Here is a 12,919-nt window from a genome sequence, read left to right as displayed (position 1 = left end):
GCTACAGACCTAGAAAAAAGCTTTTGAAACAGTGGACTGTGCCTTTATGCTGGCTGCGCTGGAAACAATAGGCTTTGGAACCTCATTCCTTGGCTGGGTAAATCTCTTGTATACAGTGGAACTTGTCCATGTTGGGGTGGGTTACAAAGCTTCCGACAGCTAGTGGGTTGGGAGAAGGGTGACCACCATTTCCACTTCATTTCGCATTGGCATTAGAGCTCCTTGCGATTTAGCTGCAGCAGGAGATGAGGGAGATGAGTGTAAATCTTTTGTATACAGAGCAACTGGTCCATGTTGAGGTAGGTTACAAAGCCTCCGACAGCTAGTCGGTTAGGAGAAGGGTGACCACTATTTTCACTACTTTTCGCATTGGCATTAGAACTCCTTGCGATTTAGCTGCAGCAGGAGATGAGGGACTGGGGTATTCAGATAGAGGACACTGTACATGTCATATCACTGTATGCAGACATCACACTGGTATATGTCCGCTCCCCTAGGGAGGCGGTCCCAATACTGATGCATCATATGGCGACTTTTCTTTGCCTGAGTGGTATTGGTGGATGTGCCATGACAGAAGCTGCCAGAGCTGGGATTTAGACGGGAGATGAACAACTTCAGGTATTTAGAAATCAGGGTGGCTCACACTGAGGCATGGCAACTTAAATAGAACATTGAGAGAGTGCTGACCAGACTCAAAGTGTCAGTGTGATTATGGATCACGGTCCCCCTCTTGATCATGGGTAGCGTGGCCTTAGCCAAGATGGTGTTTCTCTCTAGGTACCTATACATGGTTAAAAATTTATTATATCCCATCGGTCAGGATTATTTAAAATGATAATACAGCTTTTTGACCTCCTTGGTGTGGGCTTGTTGTCTTAGTAGGGTGGCATTAGCAGTCCTAAAGATGGATATGGAGGACAGAGACTTAGCGCTGACAGACATACAACATTATTATTTTGTAACACACTTGCAGCATACAGCAAAATGGCTTACTGACTCATATAACTTGGAAAGATGACTGCTATGGGGCACGATGAGTGACATTACTCTGGTGCGCCTCCTCATGAGTGGTGGGCAGGCAGATCAACCAGTTCCCTATGTGACCTTTCAGACAGAGGTGATCGGGGAGAAGACGGTCACTAAAGTGCTCCATAGCGCCTCCTTTGACAAGGTATTGTGGCTTTGGGACCTGGCCGCTTTCTCCTCTATAGATTCAGACATGTACATGGAATGATGGAGACACAGAGGCAGTTCCCTAGTAGATGATCTTTTGTCTGTGAGGTAGGGATGGGACAGTATTTGTAATATACAAAACTAGATATTACTGCTAGGGAACTATGGTGTAGATTTCTGGCTTCTCTGCTGCCTTCACATGTATTGGGTGGGCTCCTTAGATGGGGTGAGGGTAGACACTTGATAACCCTCTACTACAAAGCCTTTAGGTCAGGTTTAACCTGGATAACCATATGAGCTAGGCAGGCATAGGATACGGAATTGTGTGAACTATTTTCTGATATGCACTTGCATCAGGCTTGTGCACTAGTCTGTAAGGATCCATGTAACAATAGATTTTAAAAAATACATTTTAATTACCTCCCCCACACTTTCATTACGCCCTATGCCCTCAGAAGGAACTCCCCAGATAAGATGGCTAGATGTGGGGAGGATCTGACCTCCTTCCTGCATCTTGCCTGGCCCTGTAATGCAGTTGTGTCATATGGGAGAATGGCGGAGTTGCAGATCAAGGTGGTCACAGGTATCCTGCCCCCAATCAAACTCCATACATACACTTCGACGGGGGCCTGGGGGCTGCTGACTACATTCCCCAGATTCCTTAGCGGTAAGAAGCTGCTCCTGCTGCCATTGTGCACCCGGAGGAGATTATCACCAGATCTTTGTCCCACTGCTTGGGACACTTCGAAAGGGGCTTCTGACTACATTCCCCAGATTCCTTAGTGGCAGGAAGCCGCTTCTGCTGCCATTTCGTGCCCAGAGGTGCTTATCACCGGATCTTTGCCCCCCTGCGCAGGACACGCGCACCCGGGTGAAGACTGGGCCAAGAGCGGGCCCATCTGCGCCCGTCAGAGTCCAGAGGAGACTTTGCTGGGCCACCCCTCTTACATTAATGTTAGAAAGTGTAGTTTCTTCTGATTCTTTATTAAGTAACGTTAATGTTTTCACTAATTCACACATTAAGTCTGATTTACACTGATATTATTGGTTTTATACCCAGTGTATTCGTTAGTGTGGAAATAAGTGCATTAAAGTATTTTTTTGGATATTTCAGTGCAGGTCCGAAATCCTGATATGGGTAAGAGGAAGCAATCAAAGAACACACCCCCTTATAAAGAACATACATCAATATTAAAGTATATCTCAGGAGCAATGGGGGAAAAGATAAGCAGATTGCAACTGTAGAAGAAAGGTTATTACTACAAAGGAGCCTTATAGAGGCTTTACCCGTTCATAATAACCCTTTAAACTCAGATCCTGACTCTACACACCAGTTTAAGGTAACAGAAAGTAGGAACCAGGATGAAGCCCAAAATGGCTGTATTCAATATGTAAACGAGCCCATATTAGAGTTTGATGATTTCCCCCCTCCACCTAAACGTATACGGAAGCCTCGAGTATTACAAAGGGGAAGCTTTAAAAGCTCTTCGACAGCCGAACCTCGTAATAAGGATGATATAAGCACTCAACATATCGGACAGTCGCAAACTAAAACTGTCACTAAGAAACTCCCCCAGAAGATAACTCAAACTACAGCAAAAGCACATGTAAACATTTTAGACACAATTAAAGCCTTAGAACTCACACTCAAATCATCACTTGATATTCTCCTACACCGCTTAATCCAAGTGGAGAGTAATGTGGTGTCTATTCTTGATCTAGTGAAAAGATGACTGGTTGATCCAATTTCTATAACTCCCCAATCAAATGATATAGTCGATTTAAATCTACGTCCAGTAACGGAGCTGCAAACCTCGTCAATTATATCGTCAGTTAAGCAGCTTTCCATAGAGCCCTGTACACATACAGGTCGCACTGATAGCACACACCAAATGATGATGCTGTATACAACTACAAGGGGCCCGAGACCTATAACACACCCCACTCCCCTTTGGATATCTCACTCCAACTGAGTGATACTTTACAATTACCCCCTGCACCAACCCCCTATGTAGTGGTCCTTGCGAACGTTCCGACCATACTTGGTGTGAACTCTGAAACATGGATGCCTTTGGACTCACTGTTGGATTACCAGGTTGGTGGTAGCAGGGAGGCTACCTCCACGGAACCTTCACTCGATCTACCAAACAATAATAATAGTATGGTGGGCAATAGTGGGGAAGTACCTGCAGGAATTAATTAAGAACAGGACAATATCATGGAGGAGATCTTGTTCACCTAATTACTCACTCACTTAGCCCTTATAATGAGGTAGATCATGCCGCACCAGATCCATATGATTCAGGGGCTGCAAGATCAGGCCTCGATCTTTTGTTTTGGAATGTGGCAGGCCTTCATAGTAAAATCGAAAATACCAAATGGTTATGCTTCATCAGATCATTTCCTTGTTTGTGCCTCCAAGAAACTTGGTGTACAGATCCCATACATATAAATGGATATAGGACATTCCATACTCCTGCAATTCTTTCCATACACAGTAGGCCGAAAGTGGGCTTTGTACTTATATCTCAAACAAGTTCGATCTGATAAAGGAGATTAGTTTAATTTCAAATGTTTTTACCAGCTGATTTTGCGTAAACTACAAAAGCTATTACAGTTAGTCATTGTAAATGTTTACAATAACGCCCCTTTGGATAAAATCTCTAAAGTAATTAGACAACTGCAGAATGATTTAGGACTAGTATGTAACGCCACCAGGAGAGAGACTTTGATTGTAATACTCTCCTATGCACACACTTGACTGAGAAGGCTTGTGGCCTTTATGTAGTGGGTAAGGAGGCCCAAGTCCATTTCAGCCACAATCACTATGGTAGTATATTGAACAACACCATGTTTAAGTTTGATTTATCATTCACAAATGGAATTCATGGCAGTAATTCACAATTTAAACCTACTTTTAACGGTAGATTTGCAAACACAACAATAGATTTTATCTTAACATCTAATAATTTTTCTTATAGCATATCTAATCATCAGATTCATGACATTGCACTTAGTGATCACTATCCTCAAAGCATACATCTTGCTTTGCCTTCAGATAAAAAGCAGTACATGGGAACTATGGATAATCTTAGTAATATAGAATTGGGCTCAAGAAACAGGTATTTTCTATGCTGGTCCAAGATTGAACCAATAGGCTTTATGAAGCAGTTTCTTCATGATCAAGCTAATGACTTTGAGATTTGCCTTAATGATAATATAAATCCACAAGAATGTGTTAGAGCTTTCACAGCAATAACATGTGGGATTAAAAAATTACTTCGTGTTAATGCGAAAATGTCAGGACCTCAGGGAAAAAAAGGCTGGTTCGACTCTGAATGCACACAGGCTTATAAAACCCTCAAGAAGGCCCTGCATAATCCAGAAAGAGGCAGGAGTGAGATCTCTATTCTTAGACAGGAATATAAAAAGGCTGTAAAGAATAGGAAAAAACTTAAGAGAGGAGGCATGGAACACCCTGTATGAAGCAAGTATTCAAAACAATAATGTTATATTCTGGAAGGTAGTAAACTCCCCGTTGCTGGGAGAAAGAGAACCTCCCAGCATAGAAATAGCTATCACGGAAGAGGAATGGATAGCCAATTTCTCTGAAATATACTGCTCAAAAATGTCAACTTTAGATTCAGATGTCTATAGAGGTGATTTGCTGACTATTATTCCACCGTTTAGTATAAATGAGAGTATTGAAGCCATTAATGCAATTAAAAATGGGAAAGCACCAGGTCCAGATGGAGTCCCAGTGGACATATTTAAGTCCAACATTGCTCTCTGGGGCCCTCTATTGACACAGGTTCTAAAAGCATGTTGTTCCATAGGTTTTATCTCAACCTGGGCAGAGTCTCTCATAGTACCAATTTAAAAAAAGGTGAATGTCATAATCCTGCCTGCTACTGACCAATCTCGCTTCTTGACACTCTTGCAAAGATAGCTGGTCGTATTATCTTGAACACACTACAGGAGTGGGCTGTAACGAATAACATCCTAACAGACTTGCAGTATGGCTTTCGTGCAGGGATAGGAACGGTGGCACAGGCTCTAAATTTAGATATCCTGATTGGTAAATATACTAAGGTCAGGAAAGGAAACCTATATATGGTCTTTGTAGATCTGACCTCGGCATTTGATTGTGTGATCCACAGAAAACTATAGTCTACCCTGTTTCAACTGGCGGTAGACAAAACAATAATCCACTTCATAAGGGAGCTATACTCTGGAAGCAGAGCAAAGGTACAGTTTGGGGTGCACGGGGAGTGCACCAGCTCATTCAATATAAATCAAGGGGTACGACAAGGCTGTGTATTAGTGCCTTTCCTTTTTTCACTATATATAAATTAACTTGAGTCAGTGTTAGTTAATGTATGCAAGGATTTACCACAAATTGGACACCGACCGATACCAGCCCTTATGTACGCTGATGATGCCGTTCTTATGGCACAAACCCCATTAGCTTTGCAATGTCTTTTGGCAACTTTTGGCAATTACATGGAAGAACTAGGCCTCAGAGTTAATCGCTCTGAAACATATGTGATGAAATGCGGCATTAAGACTACAAATTGCCCCAACACAATAAAGGGAGAGAAAATAGATGTTACATCGACATTCTCGTACCTAGGAATATTGTTTGATAATAAAGGTACCTGGTCCCAATGTATCAGCCCTAGGAAACTACATTTTATTAAAACTAATATGGTCATAAAACATTTTTCTAAAAGAGTCGGGAGGATTACTCCAAAAGACATGCTGACAATTTATAGTGTCAAATGTGTCTCTGTTGCAATGTATGGGGCTGGCCTATGGGGATATGAAAAGTGTAATGTGTTGCAGATAGCGGAAAATAATTTTTTAAAGTCACTTTTAAATGTTTCTAAATTTACTTCATCATTCGTGTGCCATTCAGAACTGGGGGTTACGCATATCGCTGATTTAATGAGGATACAACCAGTATTGTTATTGCATAAAGTCTGGTCTTCAGAACATGCAAGTCTGAATAGGGCGATTATAAAATTTGCAAAACTTCAATTTATTCACTGGAAATTCCTTGGTTGTAGTATATTAGGAACTTTTTTATGGATTTGGGTCACCCAGATTATTATGCTACTCCAGAAATAATGGAAACACTGACCAGGAAAGAACTCAAAACGGAATGCCTTACCCATCTGGCTGATTTGATGTGGGCTGTAGAAGCACAAAAAACAAGTGTTATGAGGAACCAACTGATTCAGATGACGGATGGCATGGAACCATATTCGCAGCATGTTTTGAACCCTAGGCATTGTTTTGTTCTCACCCGCTTAAGATTAGAGACATTCCATCGATTGGTTAATTTTCCTATAAAGAATGATTGGAGTGCAGAATTGGAGCATTGTCCTTGTGATTCAGTCTCGACGCAAAGAACAATGCATACAGTCTTATTTTGTAAACTGTATATTAATCAGAGAAAGACATTTTTAACACCAATTTTAAAATCTTTACAAATACGACAGTGTCGCCCTGCCTTTCTGCATCTACAAACTCTCCCATCAATCAAAATTTGCAATGGTCTTGCAGTTTATTTATGTGCAGTTTTGAAGGCCAGAAAGGGTTTCTAGATAAGTCTACAGATGTTTTGAGCTTTTTTAATGTCTTGAGGTTTTATAACAAATTATATCCCCGTGTTTTTATTATTATTGACCGATGTAACCTATCTTGGATTTTAAATTAAATAAGTAATGTTTATTTTTTAATTCTGTTTTTATGTGTTTTTATGGTTGCTGATAAACAACTTAATAAAGCATTTCTCACACTACTACTTATTTACAAGGCATGGTTACACAACCTAAGGTTTTTTCAGCTGGCTCTCCTGCTAGCTAAGAGACAGGTGGCCATCATCTGGATGAGATTTCGGGTGCACCAACAGGGTCACTGGATCCATGATGTTCTGGAATGGGTGATAGCTGAAGAGATATACCTTAAGCTGGCTAGACATGATGAAATAGGACATGATGACATTTGCAAGTTGGGCAATGGTGTTGGAAAACGTTCTGTCATACAATAGGGATGATGACACGGAGGGCCTCATTATGAGTTTGGTGGGTGGCACTGGCCGCTCGCCTAACTCTTATTGTCAGAAGAAGGCCACTCCAGTTTTGTGCCTGCTGGCCCTATTCTGAGTTTTCCGCTGGCCCAGTGGGAAATTACCCACAACATTGACACCAGCTCGTAATAGAGCCAGCTGCAATGTTGTGGTGCATCAGGTGCGACAGCACCCGTTGTGCTTTTCACTGCTTGATTTGAAATCAGGCAGTGAAAAGCACATTGTGGCTGTCCATGGGGGCCCCTGCATTACCTGTGCCAAGTACATGGGCAGTGCAGGTGCTCACATGGGGACCCTGGCACCCCGTCTCCACCAGCCTTTGCATGGTGGTGGAACTGCCATGTAAAAGCTGGTGGGCACAGGACTCGTAGTCACCAGGGCATCGCTGCCTGCAGTGCTGCCCTAGCAGGTTAAGACTGCCGGTACCGCCAGGCCATTGGCTGGTGAAAAAGTGGCAGTGCCGACAGTCCGACCATGGCACTTTCACCATGATTGTAATGTGGAGGTCGGACCACCACTTTGGTGACGGTCCGACCTCCACCATGAGTCTGGCGGTCCTACGACTGCCAGTCTTGTTATTAGGGCCTGAGTCAGAGGTGGATGATGGTACAGATGAGGATGATTGAGACTTACCTGACAACCAAATCTGGGAAGGATATCTGCTATTCCCTAAATACCACTTATGAATCACCTCTGATCCTAGGGCCATATTTATACTTTTTGACGCACAACTGCGCCAACGCAGTTGTGCGTCAAAAATTTTAACGCCATTCCAAAGCGCCATGCGGGCGCCTTATTTATGGAATGACGTTAGCCGGCGCAGCTGACTGGTGTGCGTCAAAAAAAATGACCCACACCAGGCTGCGCCGGCGTAGGGGAAAATGGAGCTTGGGCGTCAAAAAATGGAGCAAGTCAGGTCTGAGGCAAAATTTTGGCCTCAACCCGATTTGCGCCATTTTTTTTTACTCCCAACCCCCATTGAAATGACTCCTGTCTTAGCACAGACAGGAGTCATGCCCCCTTGCCCAATGGCCACGCCCAGGGGACTTATGTCCCCTGGGCATGGTCATTGGGCATAGTAGCATGTAGGGGGGCACAAATCAGGCCCCCCTATGCCACAAAAAATAAAAATAAAAATACTTACCTGAACTTACCTTAAGTTCCCTGGGATGGGTCCCTCCATCCTTGGGCGTCCTCCTGGGGTGGGCAAGGGTGGCAGGGGGTGTCCCTGGGGGCATGGGAGGGCACCTCTGGGCTCCTTCCGAGCCCACAGGTCCCTTAACGCCTGCCCTGACCAGGCGTTAAAAAATGACGCAAAAGCGGCTGGACGTCATTTTTTTTGACCCGCCCACTCCCGTGCGTCATTTTTGCACGGGAGTTTAAATAAGGCGCACATGCCTTGGAGTCATTTTTTAGACGGGAACGCCTACCTTGCATATCATTAAGGCAAGGTAGGTGTCCACGCTAAAAAATTACGCAAACTCCAAGATCTTTGGCGCTAGACGGGTCTAACGCCAAAGTATAAATATGGAGTTAGCTTTGCGTCAGATTTTTTGCGTAAAAAAAAACGACGCAATTCCGGCGCAAACAGAGTATAAATATGCCCCTTAGTGTCCACAGTATTGACTATTTGTTTCCTTCTGCAATTATACACATGCTGATTCTGATTACACCAGACTACAGTGGAGGTGGGGCATATAATATGGGAAGCTAGTTTGTTATTTATTTGTTTATGATGTTTCAATCACAATGCTTTCTAGATGACATTGAAAACTCTAAAAATAAAGGTGCTGAAAAAGGGATGGACTTTGCTGAATGGAAGTGAATAGGGAAATAGTATACTCCGGAAGTAAATCACTCACACCTGACACACATCCATACAGCAAACACGCACATAGAGAAACTACCCACAACATTGGCGCCGGCTCGTAATGGAGCCGGCAGCAACGTTGCAGTGCGTCGTGTGTGACAGCACTCGTCATGCTTTTCACTGCCTGTAATTCAGGAAGTGAAAAGCGCAACAGGGCTGTCCCTGAGGGCCCCTGCACTGCCCATGCCAAGTGCTTGGGCAGTGCAGGTGCCCCCATGGGGCCTCAGGCATCCCGTGTCTGCCAGCCTTTGCATGGCGGTGGAACCACAATGAAAATGCTGGCAGGCACGGGGCTTGTAATCCCTAGGTAGGGCCGTGCTGGTGGATTAAGATGGCTAGCATCGCCAGGCCCTCGGCCGGTGAAAAAGTGGTGGTGCCGGCAGTAGGACCTTGGCAATTTTGCCACAGTCATAATGTGGCTGTTGTACCCCAGCTTTGGCGGCAGTCCTACCACCACCACAAGTCTGGCGGTCCTAGGACCGCCAGACTCATAATCAGTGCCTTAATCTTTAAAAATTCTTATCTCTGCAAGAAGAGCCCAGCTGACCAGCTGGATGTTTGTTGTTTTAGTGTAATTTTAAAGATAAAAAAATAATTTATTTCGATAAATTAGTGTTGGATTTTTATCGTGTTTTGTGTTTTACTTATTTATTGCTTTGTGATTTTTAAATGCTTTACATACCTATCTCCTAAATTAAGCCTAACTGCTCATTGTCAAACTGCCAAGGGTTGAGCAGGAATAATTTATTGAGACCTACCTGGACCTAGTGGTGGTTAGTGGCCTAATGCTAAGTGTAGGTAATTACCTTCCCTTACCAATAATAATCCACATTCCAATATTTTTGGTGCACAGCAGTGGGATCCAGTACTTGCGTTTAATATCACAATACAGTTTTAAGTGAAGCAAGTTAAAAATCATCTAAATTGACCTAGAGCAAAAGTATTTTTGATTTTTCTAATTTGAACTATTTTTTTATTACTTCATTTTTAGTTTTTCTAAATTAATCTGATCAATTAGTGCCAAAGTGTTTGAAGTGACACAAAAACTTAGGGATACAATGGGGCTTGATCTGGCTAGCCTACCCGCACTCACAGCTGCTGAGCTTAGGGTGTTGTAGGAGGAGGGTATTGCCTGCTGCTAATAACATTAGGAATAATGTCATGATTCAGTCCCTTGAAGCCTATGCAGTGCAGGTGGAGTCAGAAAAAGCTTCAGATATAGGACGGGGGATGTCCTCTTCAACCTCCAGGAAAAGGAGCATGGCCTGTCCATTACTTCAGTAGTTAGGACCTCCTCTAGAGCTAGTGAGAAGAGAGGATCTGTGGTATCAGCCCAAGAAGAAACAAAACTGGTCCTCAGGTAAAGGGAACTTGAGTCCCAGGTAGGCCTCATAGCTCTGGAGGCAGAAAAGTTGGCCCAAGAGAAGAAGACGTGGGCAAGAAGTGAACAAAGAGATGGTGGCAGTGAAGAAGAATTTGTGGTGCCCAGAGGTGGTGGTTTTTACCACCGACTACCCAAGGCGGTTGTTCCTGCCTATCAATAGGCAAATGACAAAGACACGTGGCTGGCAGCCTTTGAGAAGGCTCTTAAGATGAGGATGATAAAGCATCAGTTCTGGGGTTCACTCCTATGGGACTTGATTCCAGTAAATGGGATGGATAGGCTCCTGATCCTAAGGGAGGACGAGACAGAGTCTTATCCCATTATGATGAACTGCCTCACCCAGAAGTTTCATCTCACCCCAGAACAGTATATGTTAAAGTTTAGGAACTCTCAGAAGGACAGTATCCAATCATGGGTTGACTTTGTGGGTACCTCAGCTAAAGCACTAGAGAGCTGGAAACAGGGTAACAAAATAAACACTTATGAGGGCTACACAATTTGATCATGAGGGAGCACATCCTGACCAATTATATCTCAGAGAGGTTATGCCAGCATCTAATGGACACTAAGCTGACCAACCCCAGAGAGCTGGGGGAGGCAGGTGATGAGTGGTTGAGAGCCAGGGTGGTTGTCAAGTCCCAGGGAGGAAACTCCAAAAAAGGAGGGGGGCAAGTCCACAGAAACCTACAGAAGGGGTGGTATGCCCACACAGAAACTCTCTCTGTACCCCAGAACCCTAAGAAGGAGGGGAGTAAATCCCACTCTGACAAGCAAAGACTGGGAGACCCAGGGTTAAAGAAGCTCTTGGACAGAAAGGCCTTCTTTGACTGTCAACAGACAGGTCCCTTCAGAGGAGATGCAGCCTGTCCCAAGAATATGGTTAGTACGGACATGTATGTCCCAGGGGAGACAAGGGGAGTCAGGATAGCCACAGGTGAGATCACCACGAAACCCGTAGCCATAGTGCCCCTAGAGAGGGAGGGTATCCTTGATTGGCTTAGGGTGGTGGTTAGTGCTCACCTCACCCTGAATTGTAAACCAGGCAATGACCTCCCAGAGTTGAGTCTGATCCCAGATGGGGCTGTCACCCAGTGAGCCCCCAAACCCAAAGTCCTGGGGACCCAGTCCCTACAATTAGGAGACAGGGGTCCCCAAGAAAAGGTAAGAAGAAAAAGAAGGGTAGGCTACTCTTAAAGAGAGTAACAGGGAGCCAAAGTCCTCCTGCTCCAGTAGGGGGGAGCCCAAAGTTGCCACTGGTGAGGCCTTACTTGAGCCCAACAAAGTCCTGAGTAGTCAGGCAGCTGTCCAGTTGCAGGATGTTGCCTCTGCACTGACAGAAGAGAGAGTGGTAGAAGGGTGTCAACCACAGGATGTGGTACCCCCTACTCCAAACAGCAAGAGGGGTGCCAGGACCCCACAGTTGCCCCTAAAACAGCTCTCCCACCTGTCAGTGGTTCTGGGTGCCGGTAGCTGTCAATATCCTCTGCCAAGTGCTAGCTTTCATGGCAGTATTGCACTTGGCCTAGGAGGCAGACCCCAAGGACAAAAGCAAAGTAGACCTCATGATCCTGTTGGTCATGGTGGAGTTGCTCAAGTGTTGGGTGACCTCTTTGGGTAAGCTAGGTGTTGCCCTAGCTAGGGATAGTGGAGGTGGGCACCTCACTACCCAAGTTGGCAGAGAGAGAGGAGGAAGAACCCCCTAGAGGAAAGTTTCAATTGAAAGGGTGTCTTTTTTACTGTTGGGATCGGTTCACCACCCAGAAGGAGTGACCATGACAGAAGGATGTAAGACAGAGTTGGCCCTGCAATAAACTGACAATCCAGGAAGACTCTCCAAGGGTTCGGCTGAGTCTCCTGGGCATCTTAGCTGGGGGACAAAGGGGCTGTGTGAGAAACCTGGGCTGATTGCTTAAGCCCCCTAACTTTTTCCCCCCATTTTTCACTTTTTGCTGGTGTTTTCCTGCCCTGGGCACTGTTAACCAAACCCAGGGCAGGTGCTCTGAGTAAACGGATTATGCAAATTAGGCTAAATATAATTGATTGTGTCAACCTACCTATTAGTCACTGGTATATGGTAGGGCATGTAGGATTAGAGACCTCAGCATAGGTAGAGCACCCATATGTGTACTGGTGAGGTGTCCAGTGTCATCTTAAAGGCAGGCCTGCCTTGCTAGCCGCCTTTAGATTAAAGTTACATGCAATTTCGACTTTGGAATTTAAAGTGCATCCAAAGTCTTAAACTATCTTATTTGTACATATAAGTCATTCCTATGGTGTGCCTTATGTGCACCTAGGGTTGGGTGCAGTTTAACTATAAGCAAGGACTTTATAAGAGATGTTTTATAATCCCTGGTAAGGAAAATAGCCAACTATGTTTTTCCCTCATTGTAGTGAATGG

The sequence above is a fragment of the Pleurodeles waltl genome, chromosome 1_2 (assembly GCF_031143425.1).
Source record: "Pleurodeles waltl isolate 20211129_DDA chromosome 1_2, aPleWal1.hap1.20221129, whole genome shotgun sequence".
In the NCBI taxonomy this organism is placed as follows: Eukaryota; Metazoa; Chordata; class Amphibia; order Caudata; family Salamandridae; genus Pleurodeles; species Pleurodeles waltl.
Note: the sequence above shows the minus strand (reverse complement) of the source record.